Source organism: Anser anser (genome assembly GCF_964211835.1).
Source record: "Anser anser genome assembly, chromosome: 8".
NCBI lineage: Eukaryota > Metazoa > Chordata > Aves > Anseriformes > Anatidae > Anser > Anser anser.
The window spans coordinates 4,464,643-4,478,911 of NC_139728.1; the positions used below are offsets into that span (position 1 = coordinate 4,464,643).

Genomic DNA, 14,269 nt, shown 5'->3' on the forward strand with positions numbered 1-14,269 from the left:
CCATTCAGGTTTGTGTTAAATTATGGTAGGCTTCATCAGCAGCTAACAAGAGTTTCTTTGGGCTGCAGACATATTAACAAAACTTATATGAAACAACCACACAATTAACACACAGTACTAAATGTACAGTGCATGAATATTTCCTAGCTATGGTTCCTTCATGACTGAAAGCATACTGCAGAAAAGTTATCCAACCTGGTCTCGCTGTATCTCATCCTGAACTGGACTAAACAGACTCTTACTCCCATTAAGCATTTAGTGTGGTTCACATATGAACCATTTTGATACTTAACAGTGTATTTGTCTGAATTCAAAACAATTTTGAGAAATAATGATTGAACTATTATAGAAGGAAAATCCAAGCCATTTTAATATTATCTTTGTCTGCTAAGAAGACCAATAATATTTATAATTGTCACTTTACAAGAACCATGAAACTTTCTACTGCCTATTAGCAACTCATCTAAGCAAAATCCCAGATATTTAAGCAGTTACATAAACGATTTATTCATTAAAATAATCTATAAACAAAAAACACTCAGTAACAACTTGCATGAAGCTGACCTTATAACACTAGAAGAAATGTATCCTTTCCTCAGTTCATTTTAATGTGACAATAACCACAATGCTTCATTATGATGAACGATTTAACACAAAAAAGCAAAATGCATATGAACCAACCAAATAACAGCAGTCTTCAAAACTGAATTGCTGTGTTATATATAAATAGCTGTTTTTTGTGTGTTTTGTTGTTGTTGTTGGGTTTTGAATGCTGTTAAATGTTCTCAGATGGATCAATACAGCTAACATGAAACTCAAGCATTTCACGTCAGACTTGTGAAATTAAGTGAATTGGGTGATACAGCATGAGCTACACTGGTACTGAGCAAGGAACACAGTTTTGTTCTAATCCACAGTATTCAAGACAATGCGACTTAGGACATCACTGGGAGGTCACTAATAAGTAAACAACAGTAAGTACAGCCAGATATGCTTATCATAAAAATCAAATACCATTGCTAGATATTAATCTGCTGTTGTTGTTTAGAATAATTTATCAAAGTTAAAGTTGCCAAGCAAAACAAATAATAAATGCTGCTCAGAAGTAAGGAAATCATGCACAATGCTTTACAAATACCACTACAGGGGTCACATTTACTTGGTTCCTTTGGTTCATTCTTGTGTCACGCTAATCACCTAGCATGTCCCCATACCAGGGGGTTGTTTTCTTCTTAATTAATACCCAACTACATCTTTATCATTTCCACTTCTGCTCACGGATATATACTTATTTAGGGCTATTTACAGAGCAAGAATCACAGGATCAGCGTGTGCAGGTCAAGCACAGAATGTCCAAGTTGTTGCATTGCTTCCTTAATTATCTCTGGCAACAGCAGCGTTTGTCAACTGTTATCTGGGCATTATGCTGCTTACAACTGAATGTTACAGGCAGTAAATGAAGTTAAAATAAAAAGTTATGATTTTGGTTTACAAATATATATATATATGTTAATCTTATCTCTCATTCCTTTTTTAATTGTAACATTTTCCATTGAAAAAATGCCAGGCATGGAAGCACATACAATTTAACCACAATTTTTAATCCCTTCCACTGCCCAGCCTAACTCTTCTTTCCTCTGAGTTTAAACATTTAATTTATTAAAAGCAGAGAGGTTAGAATATTCTCATGTATTTGCAGACAGAAGCAAACTTTTTGTTTTAAAGTACCTTCTGTTTGTGATGGAAAGAGTCTGTAAACATAAAACTGACAGATGATGAGCAGTCAGAAAAATAGCCATACTTTTTTCACCTGCCTTAAGTTGTATGAAATTTCATGTCCTATCATCAGTAGATATCACATATGAAAAAAGAGACCACCTTTAATAGCAACAACTACATTACAGATGCAGCTGAAGGCACTTTGACATCACCTGAATTTTTCTATTATTTTTCTTTTAAAGAGCTTCAGCTGCTACCTTTAGCTTTGTCTCTACGGAATTTCAAAATACCTACAATCTTTATCAGCGGAGCCCTTTGCAGTTAGATTTGATGAAGATTTCATTCATCTAAGAAAGCTCAGGTAGGTTGATACAGATTTAAATCCAGAATTGTATTTCTCCATTTGGTTGAGTTAGTTAGTATCAACTTTATTATGAGAAAAAATTCTAACATTGCTCATTTATGCAAAGAGGAGACAAATTATTTTATTTTTAATAATCCATTTATGCCCTTTTTCAAGGTACACAATTAAACATATTTCAAACAGTACACCTGCTGTCAACTCCGAGCTTTAAAGTCTAAGCTATTCTGCTATTTCTACTTAAGTTTCTATTGACTGAATAGAGAAGAAGTTCCCAGAAATTCTTTTGTATAGCCCCAGGTCCTTCAGAATTCTGTTGTTGCTGTTAGAAGAGAGTGGCTTTTTCCTTGTAAAATCAGTGGTATTTAATGGAATGTGTCCTTCAAGTTTATTTTCAAGTGATTTTTTTTTTTTAATGTATGTATTTGAGTGTTGTCCTAAAGTAGGACATTGAACTGACAGAAAATTGCCACTACTTCAAGAAGAGCTGTGACTGACAGAATTAGGCATAGAGATGTCAATGAAAGCAAACAGGAAAATAAAGACAGTTAATAACAAAATGTTTTAAGCACTGATAGAAGTCCTGGTTCAGTACCTAGAGGTGTAAATTTAAACTTGTCTCTGAGCAATTGTGCCCACAATATTAACAAATTGAGAAAAGATAAACATCAGCCAGAATGCTTTAAATATAATATGCACATCTATATGTATAGCTACTTTGTTCATAAACACAGACAGCAATACTCCTGTTTCCCACAAAAGGTGATCACCCATGCTAAAATAGAGTACGAAAGAAGTATTGTATGATATCCAACAAGAAATGCATACCTATGCAATGTTTCAGCTGTGAAACACTGCCCATATGAAAACCTCCAGAATCCAGCATTTAGCTTGCAAGCATGTCCCAGTACAGACCATCTCTTCATTACATGGAGAGTCACAGATATTGAAAAGGGACTCGTGCCCATTCTATGACCTTGAAGTTGTGCTCTTTCTTAAAGCAGCAACAACAAAAACCACAAACCACACACATAGTCTGCACTTAGCATTCTTCTTTTGTGCAAAGACAATGCAATATGAAATGGTCTCCTGTTTTGAACGGAGCTAAAACAAAAGGAGAACACAAGTACAAGCCAGCACCTTTTGTAAGTTCCTACTGAAACAAAATCTCCATAAAACAATACAGGAAATTTTGTGCTAGGAGCAATAACATGACCATACAGAGAACTAGCAAAGAAAAATAAGATAACAGGAAATAACTAATACAAATATATAAAAGGAGACAGCACAAAGACAGACCCTCAAAGCTCAAATATTTAATTGGATTATATGCTGGCCACAATAAAGAGCAGAACTCCCTTAAACTGACATTTTTGTTGTCATGCACTTAAAAGCACAGGCAAATGCCTTTCTTATGGAACTTCCAAAGTAGTTAGCAGTTTCACAGAAAGCTTTCAACAGTGACTTTTTAATAATTGTTTTTTTTCTATCAGAACCTGCTTTCTCGTCACACTAACTGTATGAATCCCTTCAGGCAGTTCTGGGGACACAGTGTGTAGGACATGGCACCAGAGCACAGCAGCAGCTTTTATTCTAAGAGTCACGCTCATTTCTAGAGATACGAATTACACTTTGGGGTATTGAATTTCTTAAGCAAATATTTTTAACCAGTGTGCACTATATTTCTGCTAATAACTTGCCCTCTCTATCTGTCTTGGACTAGAATCAAAGGAAAGCGTGCTTAGCAATATGTTTTTTGTTTTGTTTTTTTTCCAAATTGAGGTAATGTATATATTCGGTATTTAGTCTGAAAAAACATAAAACACATTTTTTTCCCTTTTCTCCACCCACTTCTTAAGTTAAAAAACACACAGAACCAGTGGAATCAAATATTTCTTTCTTATTCTATGGTAACAAAACATGAGATTTAGAAAGGAGGTCATAGAAAATCAGAGGGTCTTGAAATTAAGTGGAAAATAGAGTCTGTGAATTAAGAATAGTTTTTGCTTGGAGAGGAAATGAAGCAGTTAAATAGCATTTCAGAAAGAAAACAATACCACAGAAATCCTACTAAAATATAAAGATTGTGTGCTTACTTCTGGACCCCTCATTTCTCTTTGAAAGTGTACCCCAGTGAGCTACTACAGCTGAAAGGCAGCAGTAACCATTGCAGAAGTTTTATGTGCCTACTTATTTTGCTATTGTATAAAAATACCCATTAGTTACTAGTATGTCCCATTTTATACGGTGTATACTTTCCATTCATGAGATGAGAGACTGCAAATAATGTCACATAGCTACACCATGTATAGAATGCTTGATGCATTGATATTAATATCCTTCTAATTTCCAAAAATAAGTGTCTAAGCATCAATGAAAAGGTGAGCGTCTATCATGGCAGCAGTTAGGGCTTTATATTTCCCCAAGAAGCCCTTTATTTCATAGCTAACTTCTCTGACACTATAGCAGATTTGACTTTTATTCTATCTTCAATTGCAGCCAACTGTGCTTAGACTACAAGCATTTCATGGAGCTGTCACAGGCCATGTCTGCATTGCCAAGCAGTGCCATGCAGTAGGAGCAGATCTGTAGACTGAAATCATTGCTGCTAAGTAACCAGTGCCCACACAGTACACATCTCAGGCTGGCTCTAACTTGGTGCTGACAGTGAATGGCTACTAGTGGCACATCCCTTCAGTGATCTTCTCGCATAGTTTCATCTGGAAGATATCCCTTCTGTAATGCTCCAGAGCCGCCCTGCAACACGAACCACAGGAAGGCAGTGGGGCATACTCAAGAAGCTCACTGCAAAAGGGCAGTACTGATGGGAACTGCAATGCTAACACAGATCCACCCAGAGAACACAAGACACCCCCCAACCGCAAAATGATCTGATCACTCCTCAGCCTTACAAAGTTAATCGACAAGGTTTTTGATGGTCTGAGTTGCCTCAGATGTCATCTAGAAGAAGCATAAGGAACGCATTTAGCTAGGGAAAATAGAGGCTAACTAAAGCAAGAGAGAAACACTTGTTCTATTTTTACTGCCAACTGTCACCACAAATGGTCACTTTCTGCATCGTGATTACATCTGTAAGGTGTGGTTGTTGTTTCTCTGTTATGTCAGGAAAGTTATTTTATTGATGAGGAAAGGAGAATTACTACTCATTACAATAACTTCTCCGGAACGTAGAATGGCAATGCAGGTGATAGCAAGATCTTAGATCCATCTCGGCTTTTACCACTTTTAAAGATACTTCAGAAAAGAACACAAAGTACTTATAACAAAATCTGTGCTAAAGAATGAGCAGTGGCAATCAGATAAAGCAACTCCTTTAATAAGCAATGGTTCAATATGAGTGAGAAGTGCAGAGGGGAGGAAATCATGAGAAGAAGCCTAAGCACCAAGCTGACAGTGGGAAAAATGGTCACTGAAGTTCACTTCTGCAGCTCCCTGCTTTATTTCAAATGCTTTAAAAGAGAGCCAGTGGCATTCAGAATCAAGTTCAAGCCGTTAAACTCCTACATCTACTTGACACTGGTTATAAACTTACTCTGAACATCAGAGTATTCGTTTGATCCCACGGGTAAAGGATAACATGAATATGGAAGTAGGGCTCAATGACCGACCACTGTCCATTCGCATGCACATGGATGCAAAGATCCAGACATCCCTGCACACAGCACAGTGCAGCACTTGCAAATGCAAACCTGGTGTTTGACCATAGCAGGAGGTCTTGCAATCTGCAAGTATTTTCTCATTTGTCACCTCTTCAGTAGCTGTAAGTTATGCAGGACCTGACATTGATGTGTCAATCAAGTTCACCCTGTGAAACCAGTCCTAAATATAGCAAGAGTCACAACAATTCATCAAGGGAGAGTCCAGGGCAAGTTCTACCTCATGTTTGTTCCCAAACCTAAATGCTACCTATATGATAATCATTCACCTGGTAACATTCATACTCCATCAAAGTTGATGTTGAAGCCCTGTGGAAATGACAGAGATGGATAACTGCACCACAGTTGCACTCCAAATAGATTTCTCTGATCTGCCTGGCTTAGCTGAGACACGTGTACAATGGAGGAGCATACATGGGTAATATTTTTTAAATACAAAGAAAACTCAAATATAATTCTCAGAATCTGTCACAAACTGAAGACAGAGTTTCAGGGTTGTGCGGCTCTGAAAAATTGTTCTGAGTACTTTAAAAATGTTCTGTTCAGACATGATAGCCTGAAATAGCAAAATAAAAAAATAATCTTGAAAGAACACATATACTTTATTACCAAATAGCATGCACTTGTGAAGATGTAACTAAAAGCTGTACTCCGAAAAAAAGACAAAAAATTGGGTGTCTAGGTGACCTCTTAAGCTGTAGTTTGATAAGGAAATGTAAATTCTTGCTTTAAATCTGACAGAATACTCAAACTGTATTCTAATTGGCATAAATTAAGATTTTATATGTATAAATACCCACAGGGAAAAAGTCTTCAAAATAATAAGAGAAAACAGCTGGAATTTGTGTGGCACTTTAAGTACACATTTACTTAATGCTTTACTTGTTTAAGAGTTGACTCTCAGCCCTTTAGAAGTTCAGGTCATATTTCCACTTGACTTTTATGAAAACTGAACCAGCACTTCAAATATCAAAGAAAAAAACCTGAGGTACAAACAATGAATAATCACATTTGTAAAGTTAATGAAGCATAAACTGAAGGTTTTTTGCACTCAAAACAGTAAGGAGCTGTATTGCAAAATCTCAGGTGGAACAAAGCACCACTTCTGCTTAATATATTAATGAAATCAGACATTTAGGACAGGACTCAGTGAAAAGCACAAATTCGTTCAGAGTTCATGCTGCAAATGTTCAATAAATGAGCGATTAATATTTTAAGCAATCATTCCATCTCCTTTCAGGGAGGGAACGGAACAGTTTCACTATAAATGCTATAACAGAACATCATCATTAATTAAATATTTTTTGTCTTCTAATAAACTGAATACCAAAATCTTTATCTCAATTTCATGAAAGAATAAGAAGATTTTGTTATATATATATATATATACACACATTTATAACATGGTAAAATACTGACTTGAATAGTGTAACTCATGTTATTTCTACTCTCTCTCCTTTTTTTTTTTTTTTTTAAGCAGCTGTTCCATGAATTTACTTCATTTTGCTGAAGGTATTTCAGGAGGCAATTTTCTGTTCAGACAAAGAAAACCAAATGTAGTATTCTATACCTCTGCCACATCCTGCTATCACAAACTTTAATCCTCAAAAAGTTCCTATGAATGTGGGTGGGAATCCTTTTAACACAGAAGTTCCACGCACCACTTGGTATATGTTAGGAAGGTGCCAATGCCTTCTCAATTATATAATCCCATGATGAAACATTCACTTTAATGATCCCCAAGAGCAATATTCCTCATTTAGGTAATTCTCTTCTCTCTGGAATCACTTTCTTTTATTGTCTGAACCTTTCCCGTTTATGTCCTGTAGTATATATCAGCATTTTAAGGTTGAAAGTAAGCAATGAATCTCTTCACTTTTGAGGCAATCTACCCACATTACAAGAGACACACACACACACACCATTCTCTTTCTTTTTCTTTGGTTATCTCTTCTCTTATTCTTCAAAATTACTACTTTAAAAAATTTAAGAGTCTAACAGCAGTATTTGATTTTAATAAGTAAAAACTTACAAGTCAAATAACTATTGTGAAGACTCAGAATTCTCAGAAGAAGAAGAGGTTCATTATCAGGAAAAAAATATTAATAGGTCTGGCAGTAAATATTGACTTTTTTTGACTGTTTTACTGAAGAGCACAGACAGCCACACTAGATGGGAGGCAAAGCCCACTTAACCCTGTATTTCATCTCTACCATGTCAAACAGCAAATGCCCAGCACAATAATAGGGCAAGTCTACTCTGACATTTCTCCAGAACCCTACCATTCTCCTACTGCAGTGTCTTTTAAAAACAGGTGTAACTTTTCTTGCTTAGAAAAACAGAGAGAAAATTCCAAAGATTTTAAATGATCGCTAGCTTGTGCAAAAAAATAAATATAAGTCTTTGCATATTATAAGGGTTTTATGTCACTTCATCAGAAACAGTAAGAATCCAATGCTACCCTCCATTTTTCCTAGCTCACAAACAGAAAACCAGTCATTATCTCGGTACGTGACAGGCACAAAGTACATCTGTTCAAGCTTTACAGTCCTGAAACAGTTTTTCAAATCCTGACCAAACCAGCAACACTGAAAACCTGCTCCTATACAGAGTACCTGAACCATCAGATGACATGCTCAGATACACAATACAGAGGCTACAGCAAAGGTGGTGTGGGTTTGTGGTTTTTTTTTTAAGCCTGTGCTACTTGCAACATTTCTCACAAATTCTAGTGAAAACTGATGAAACCTTAAATCTTTGCAAGAATATAAGGAATTTGACAAGAAATAGCATGCTTTCATAGGTTTTCTACAAAGCTTCTTTAACATCTGAACATTTCTTAATGACTTGGGAAACTAATTGCAATTTCCAACACACAAATCTAGGATTTTCCCATGTTCTACTTCAAGGATGTGAAGTGATCAGAAATAATCAGGCATTTCGGACAATGAGGTGTAGGCATCTACTTTGCTCTTTACTGAACTTCTTAAATCTCACCAGGCACCTTTGTTCATTTTTTTGTTTTACCCTTCTCCCTCAAACTTAAAAATAAAACCTTAATTTTCTATGTCAGCTTTACAGTGATTATGACATTCCAATACTTTCTTTTTAATTACAGTACTAGCTTTAAGTCTCTATTCAGCCATTAAGAGATGAAATATCCTGTTTAAATAACAATGTAAGACTACCAAAACAGCTAAGAAATTTCAGAAATATCTATATTGCAGTAAGCCATCAGAAAGCTGATTTATCAAGTGTTTTCTCTCCGATCTGCTGTGCAGCCTGCACGTACCTTCCACGAGTTAGCTCAGAAGCTCTCCAACTACAGCAGCACCAACTCTGCAAACAGTTTTGCAGACTCCTTGCTACAGCCGAACTACAGACAAAGCTTCAAGCTGTTTTATTCAACTGATAACTGATCGCAGTACATATTGTTATAAAACAAATTAATTACTGTCCCAACAACTTTACGTAACAGAGTGCAATATAATCACCAAAGGGAAAATATAGATGCATGCATGAAGCATCCAATTAAAAAACAAACAAAAAAAAAAACTTGCCAAAGGACAAGAGCAGCACAATAGACTGCAAATATGCAGGACAGCCTCCTAAACATGTGGGATGAGTAACAGGACAAAAGGAAGGAAAGAAAGGCAGGACAGGGAGCAGAGGAGACTCCTAACACCTTTTGGAGAGGGACAGCAGCATAAAACCAGAAGATATTAGCAATGACTATCCAGGAGGAAAGACAACAAGACCACTCTGATGCCTTCTCTCAACCACTTGTCCAACCCATCACCTTAACCCCAGCAGCTATGAACCACCAGAGACCATAGCCATCACCGCTAACTATATGGCAGCTCCCTACAGGTACCTCCATTCTACAGTATACTCACAGCTAGCTTAGAAAGTAGTTGTTAAAACAGTTTTGTGCACATCGTCATTAATATGAGGAAATGATTATTAGCAAGATGTGCTAGTAAGGAATTTAAAATTGCCCTGATTTGTCAGTCTTCTGAACAGCCCCAACACAACAATTTCTAATTCCCTAACATCAATACATGTGGTGTGTGCATTTTTATACGCACTGATATACATAACTACAGTTATCCCACATATTCAGTTGCAAAACCAGCTTTGTGCTCCTCAAAATCCTGAACAAGTGGATATACCGTGTAACCATGTGAAAACCAGGAAGCACAGACATATGTCAGAGACACCAGCAGTAAACAGGAACTCAAAAAAAAAAAAAAAAAAAAAGGAGCAAAGGAGCTCACTGAATTAAGTGCATCTCTTTCTGGGTATGAACTTTGCAGAACTAATCTTTAGGTGAGTATAATAATGAGTTTTCTTCAACTCATTATTATAATAAGCCTCAGCTAGAATAAGCTCTCTCATGCTTCTCTCATGAGCAGAAAGGTGCAGAGTAAGCAGCTCTCAAGCCCTTGACCACAGGAGTCTCTTGTTCACAACTGATGAAAGCATGTCACTGACATTCACATTTCACTCTCACTCTACCCCTCGCACTACAGTTCTACTGAAGGTCACAAGACCAGCAATAGTGTGGCAAATTCTTGCTTGCTTTCTAAGCTATTTCATAACTTAATATTTAAATATCAAGAACATCCCAAAGTAATTAATTACTATTGGAGGGATTATTTGTATGCATCATCATATTTACACATCACAAAAAAAGAAATTTGCTAAAGGAAGTCTTATGCAGTGTATTTTGCAACATTACAGCCAGTAGAATTAATTAGATCTTGTTTTAAATCCTCAGAGTCTTTTCCTTCACACCTTCTTGAAAAAAATTTATGCTATTTTTTGTTTTGTTTTCCACTGGGATGAGGGTAATGCTTCAGCACTTCACAATCATTTTGTAGAGCATAAACTAGCAATAGGCGTCAGACAATGATCTGAATATTTATGATGTGATGTATAGAGAGTAATTTACAGCATTTACATTGCAAATATTTGAAAATAGAAGACAAAACAGAAATGATGCCATCTAATTAGACAGGTCTTACAATTAATTCAAACTTTGCTAAGTAGTCTGGGAGTCCTCTTTCAAGGTACCTTGATCAGGTTAATTGGATTCTGAAGAAGCTGACAGAAACCCCTCGGTAAAACCACTGTTTGAAAGTTTACAAGTTGAGACATTGTAGGACTGGTGAGCAAAACAACCAGTGAAAGATATTCTGCAGAGACTGGGACCAGTTCAAAACATTCTGCCTTAGCAAAACTCTTGTTTTTCTTAATAATATGAGTGTAAGTTCAAGTTTGTTTAACAATATCGCTGCTGTTTCGGTGCTTTTGGTACATGCTTCAAGACTATTAGTAGAAGCACCCCATAAATATTTCAGCCCTGTATTACCTCAGCTTACTTAAGATTTGTGTATACAAAACCAGAAGAGCTTCGATTAATTGAGAAGTTGTGCCCACACTAACTCATTCTTGTTAAGGAATTTCTGTGAATTTCTAATTTGAAGGCCTTTAGTTATTGAGATGCTTCTTTAAATTAGCTCAGTTGGTGTTGTAAAATTACCAGTTTTCAAGTATGCCAGGCCTACGAACACACCCCCAGGCTACCCAGCAAGGGTAGACAAGGCTAGATCTGTAAGACAGACATTCCTCCTTAGCTTTTCCTCCAGACAGGGGTTTTCTCTAGCACCCTGGGTGCTGGCCCCGTGCACCTTGTCCCTGTAGCAACGCTGCAGCCACAGCCGAGGGGGGCACTCAGCCACCAGGACAAAACCCCACGGATAAAAGATGCTGCCTTCCTCCAGCGTTTCAAGGATACTTGCAAGGGTCTAGACCTTCTTTCCCTAATCTTTCAAGCTCTGACCTCACAAAAAGTAGGTATTGGTCTATTTCTCTTTGAAGGTGGAAGAGGGGATGCCAAGTTACTTACTTGCATGCCTTTGACAAATTTACTCAACACTTTTCTCAAGCTGCCTACAATTATATATGATTTGCTTCACCTGCAAGAATTGAAGCTCCCTCTCAAATCACATGGCACGTACTCCTACTCACCTCGCTTTCTATACAGAGCTGCTCTCAACACGCAATTCATGAATTGTCTTTTTGTTTTCATTTTGCATCATCTTTACAGAATCTATTAATAATAGTTTACCAGGGAAAATGAATTGCACTATCTGAAAACTGAGTATGGACACTTGAAAAGTGCAAGACACCAATTCTTCATAAAAAAGTGTATCCTCACGACATGCTGTCACCATAAAGATAAAATAAATAACAAGAAGTTTACTAAAACTTAAATAGGCTTCCTAAAATCATCTGATGTTAATGCTTTTTTTTTTTTTGAAAAGCATATATTTATAAACATTTAAAAATGCTCAGATATTCTATTTTCCTTTCATTGTGTTAGTCACGGTTAAACACAGTATTAAATAATTACATGGTTTGGGCAAAAAATATTAAAAGAATTTGATTTAATCACCAGTGCATATATAAATATTCTAATTTTACTGTTTTGTTTAGCGTATATGCAGTATTAAAGTTATAAATTAATTATGCAGTGGTTCTTCCTTTGTGTGTTAACTACCTTCACAAGTAATCAGCCAAGAAAACAGAAAAAACATTATCCAAAAAATTCATTTCACCACACTATTCTTTGATCTCTTTTAATATGTGTTGCACATTCATTAACTCTTCATTATATTTTCATGATTATGTTCTGTTTGTAGCTGAAAACAAATCCAGCTTCCTTCGGGCAAACATTTGCAATCTAAAAAGTCAATTTCTGTAAATATAATCAATCTTATGCATGAAATTTTAATTCCCCTCTCCACCCCAAAAAAGTAAAAACCCACAATCCACTGCCTGACAAACTAATATAAATTTCACCATACTTCACTGTTAGTTGCTATTTCATTTTAAGTGACTACAGCAAATAATTAAGGGTTACCACCATTTGTAGCACAATACCTAAGCTCCTTTTTATCTCTTGGGCAGACTGGACCAAATTCTTCAAGTAAAGAAGAATGTGGTGAAATTGCCTCTGTATCTCCATGAAACTGTCAGCACAGCTCAAATTACATTTATGTAAGACTCCTCTTTATTTTGAGATACATTTTTTTATCCTTATAATTAAAAAACAAACAAACAAAAAACACTAGAACTTGTCAGCATCTTGAGATATAAAGCAATGTGTGTGGTTGTACTCCTCCCCATACCCCTTCCCCCCAGTCCTATCCATAGCTTTTTATTTTGGAAAGGTTACTTACACTACTGCATGCTGTTTTTGCAAATTAAATAAGTATACTCATGATAACTAGAGAAACAGTACCATAATATTGTCATAAGTACGTATACAAATGCAATTAAGAATATTCTTAAGGGATGTTTAAAATATCTCAAGTAAAGACAAAAATCAGAAAATGATTGAAATTGACTTTAAATGTCAGGAGTTTTGGAAACACTTTTTCTGGGGTAAGATTCTAGCTACCTGCACATTACTAGCTTCTTATAAATGTTCCTTATTTCCTTGCAAGAGCACTTGTAAGCTTTCCACAAGTCTTCAGTTACAGGGCATTTGGGGAGATCAGGTGCAAAGTTTTAGGGCTTTCATATGAAGCTTGATCAACAGATTTTTGCCTATGCAAAATTCAGCTATTGGAGAGGTTTCATGTTGCATACACATTTATTTTCAGCAGTTGCACAAAATAAGAACAAGGGTTTTAAGAAGATTAATTGTCAAAATCAAGTTTAGACCATGTGAGAATTCACTCCTCCTTCAAAAAAACAAAGAACACAGACCTTATCAACAACTGCACAGAAGACCCAGCCATCCAAACCACCATACACTCTTGTGAGATGGGGAAGATGCTACAACTTATCCGAATTAATATTTAGCTACATATATGGTAAAACATCCTAATTATCGGGGATGTAGATGAGAACCTAAAAATATCCTAACTATCGAGGATGTAGATGAGAACCTTATGAGAAGCAGGTGTAAAAAGGAAGATATCACTCAAGGCCAACGGATGAGGGAAGAACGAACAACTCGTTAAGGAAGGATGAACGACTTGTTGGCAGGAAACAAGACAAAGATAAGCAAAAAAGGCCTAAATACTGTCCAACAGAAGGTCAAAGTCCAGAAAGGTAAAAAGTTTAACCTCTTCTTCGTTGCCTTCATCCTGAAAGATCCCTGCCTGCGACCACCAGGCTACATTGCACAGGCGCAACCGGGAGGAGCTAAGGGCGGGGAGTATGGAAATGAGTACTTGGAAGAGGTAGGCCTTTTTGGAGAAAATAATGAATATGTATTAGAGCTCATACAATATGTAACAGTATTCATGTATAAAATTGTGAGAGACGACTGGGCAGGTGCGCACTTTCTGAGGGAAGCTATTCCCAGTGTGCCTGGTGCACTGCAATAAAGTATACCTACTTTACAACCCTATGGTTGTGAAGTCTTTTCCGCACGTCACTTGCATGAGCTTTACTCTTGACTTGAGCAAACGTGCTAAAATTACAGGTTTCCTGG

General features: G+C 36.5%; 1 protein-coding gene and 1 long non-coding RNA gene across 3 annotated transcripts in view; one reads left to right on the forward strand and one right to left on the reverse strand.

The window, feature by feature from the left end:
- Positions 1-14,269, reverse strand: part of LOC310903460 (uncharacterized protein) — a 490,104-nt gene that overhangs the window by 454,208 nt on the left and 21,627 nt on the right. The window lies entirely within an intron of this gene.
- On the forward strand, positions 1,891-10,017 carry LOC310903470. Its single transcript, XR_014587577.1, has 2 exons — positions 1,891-2,080; positions 4,580-10,017. It is a non-coding gene; the product is annotated as an uncharacterized lncRNA (long non-coding RNA).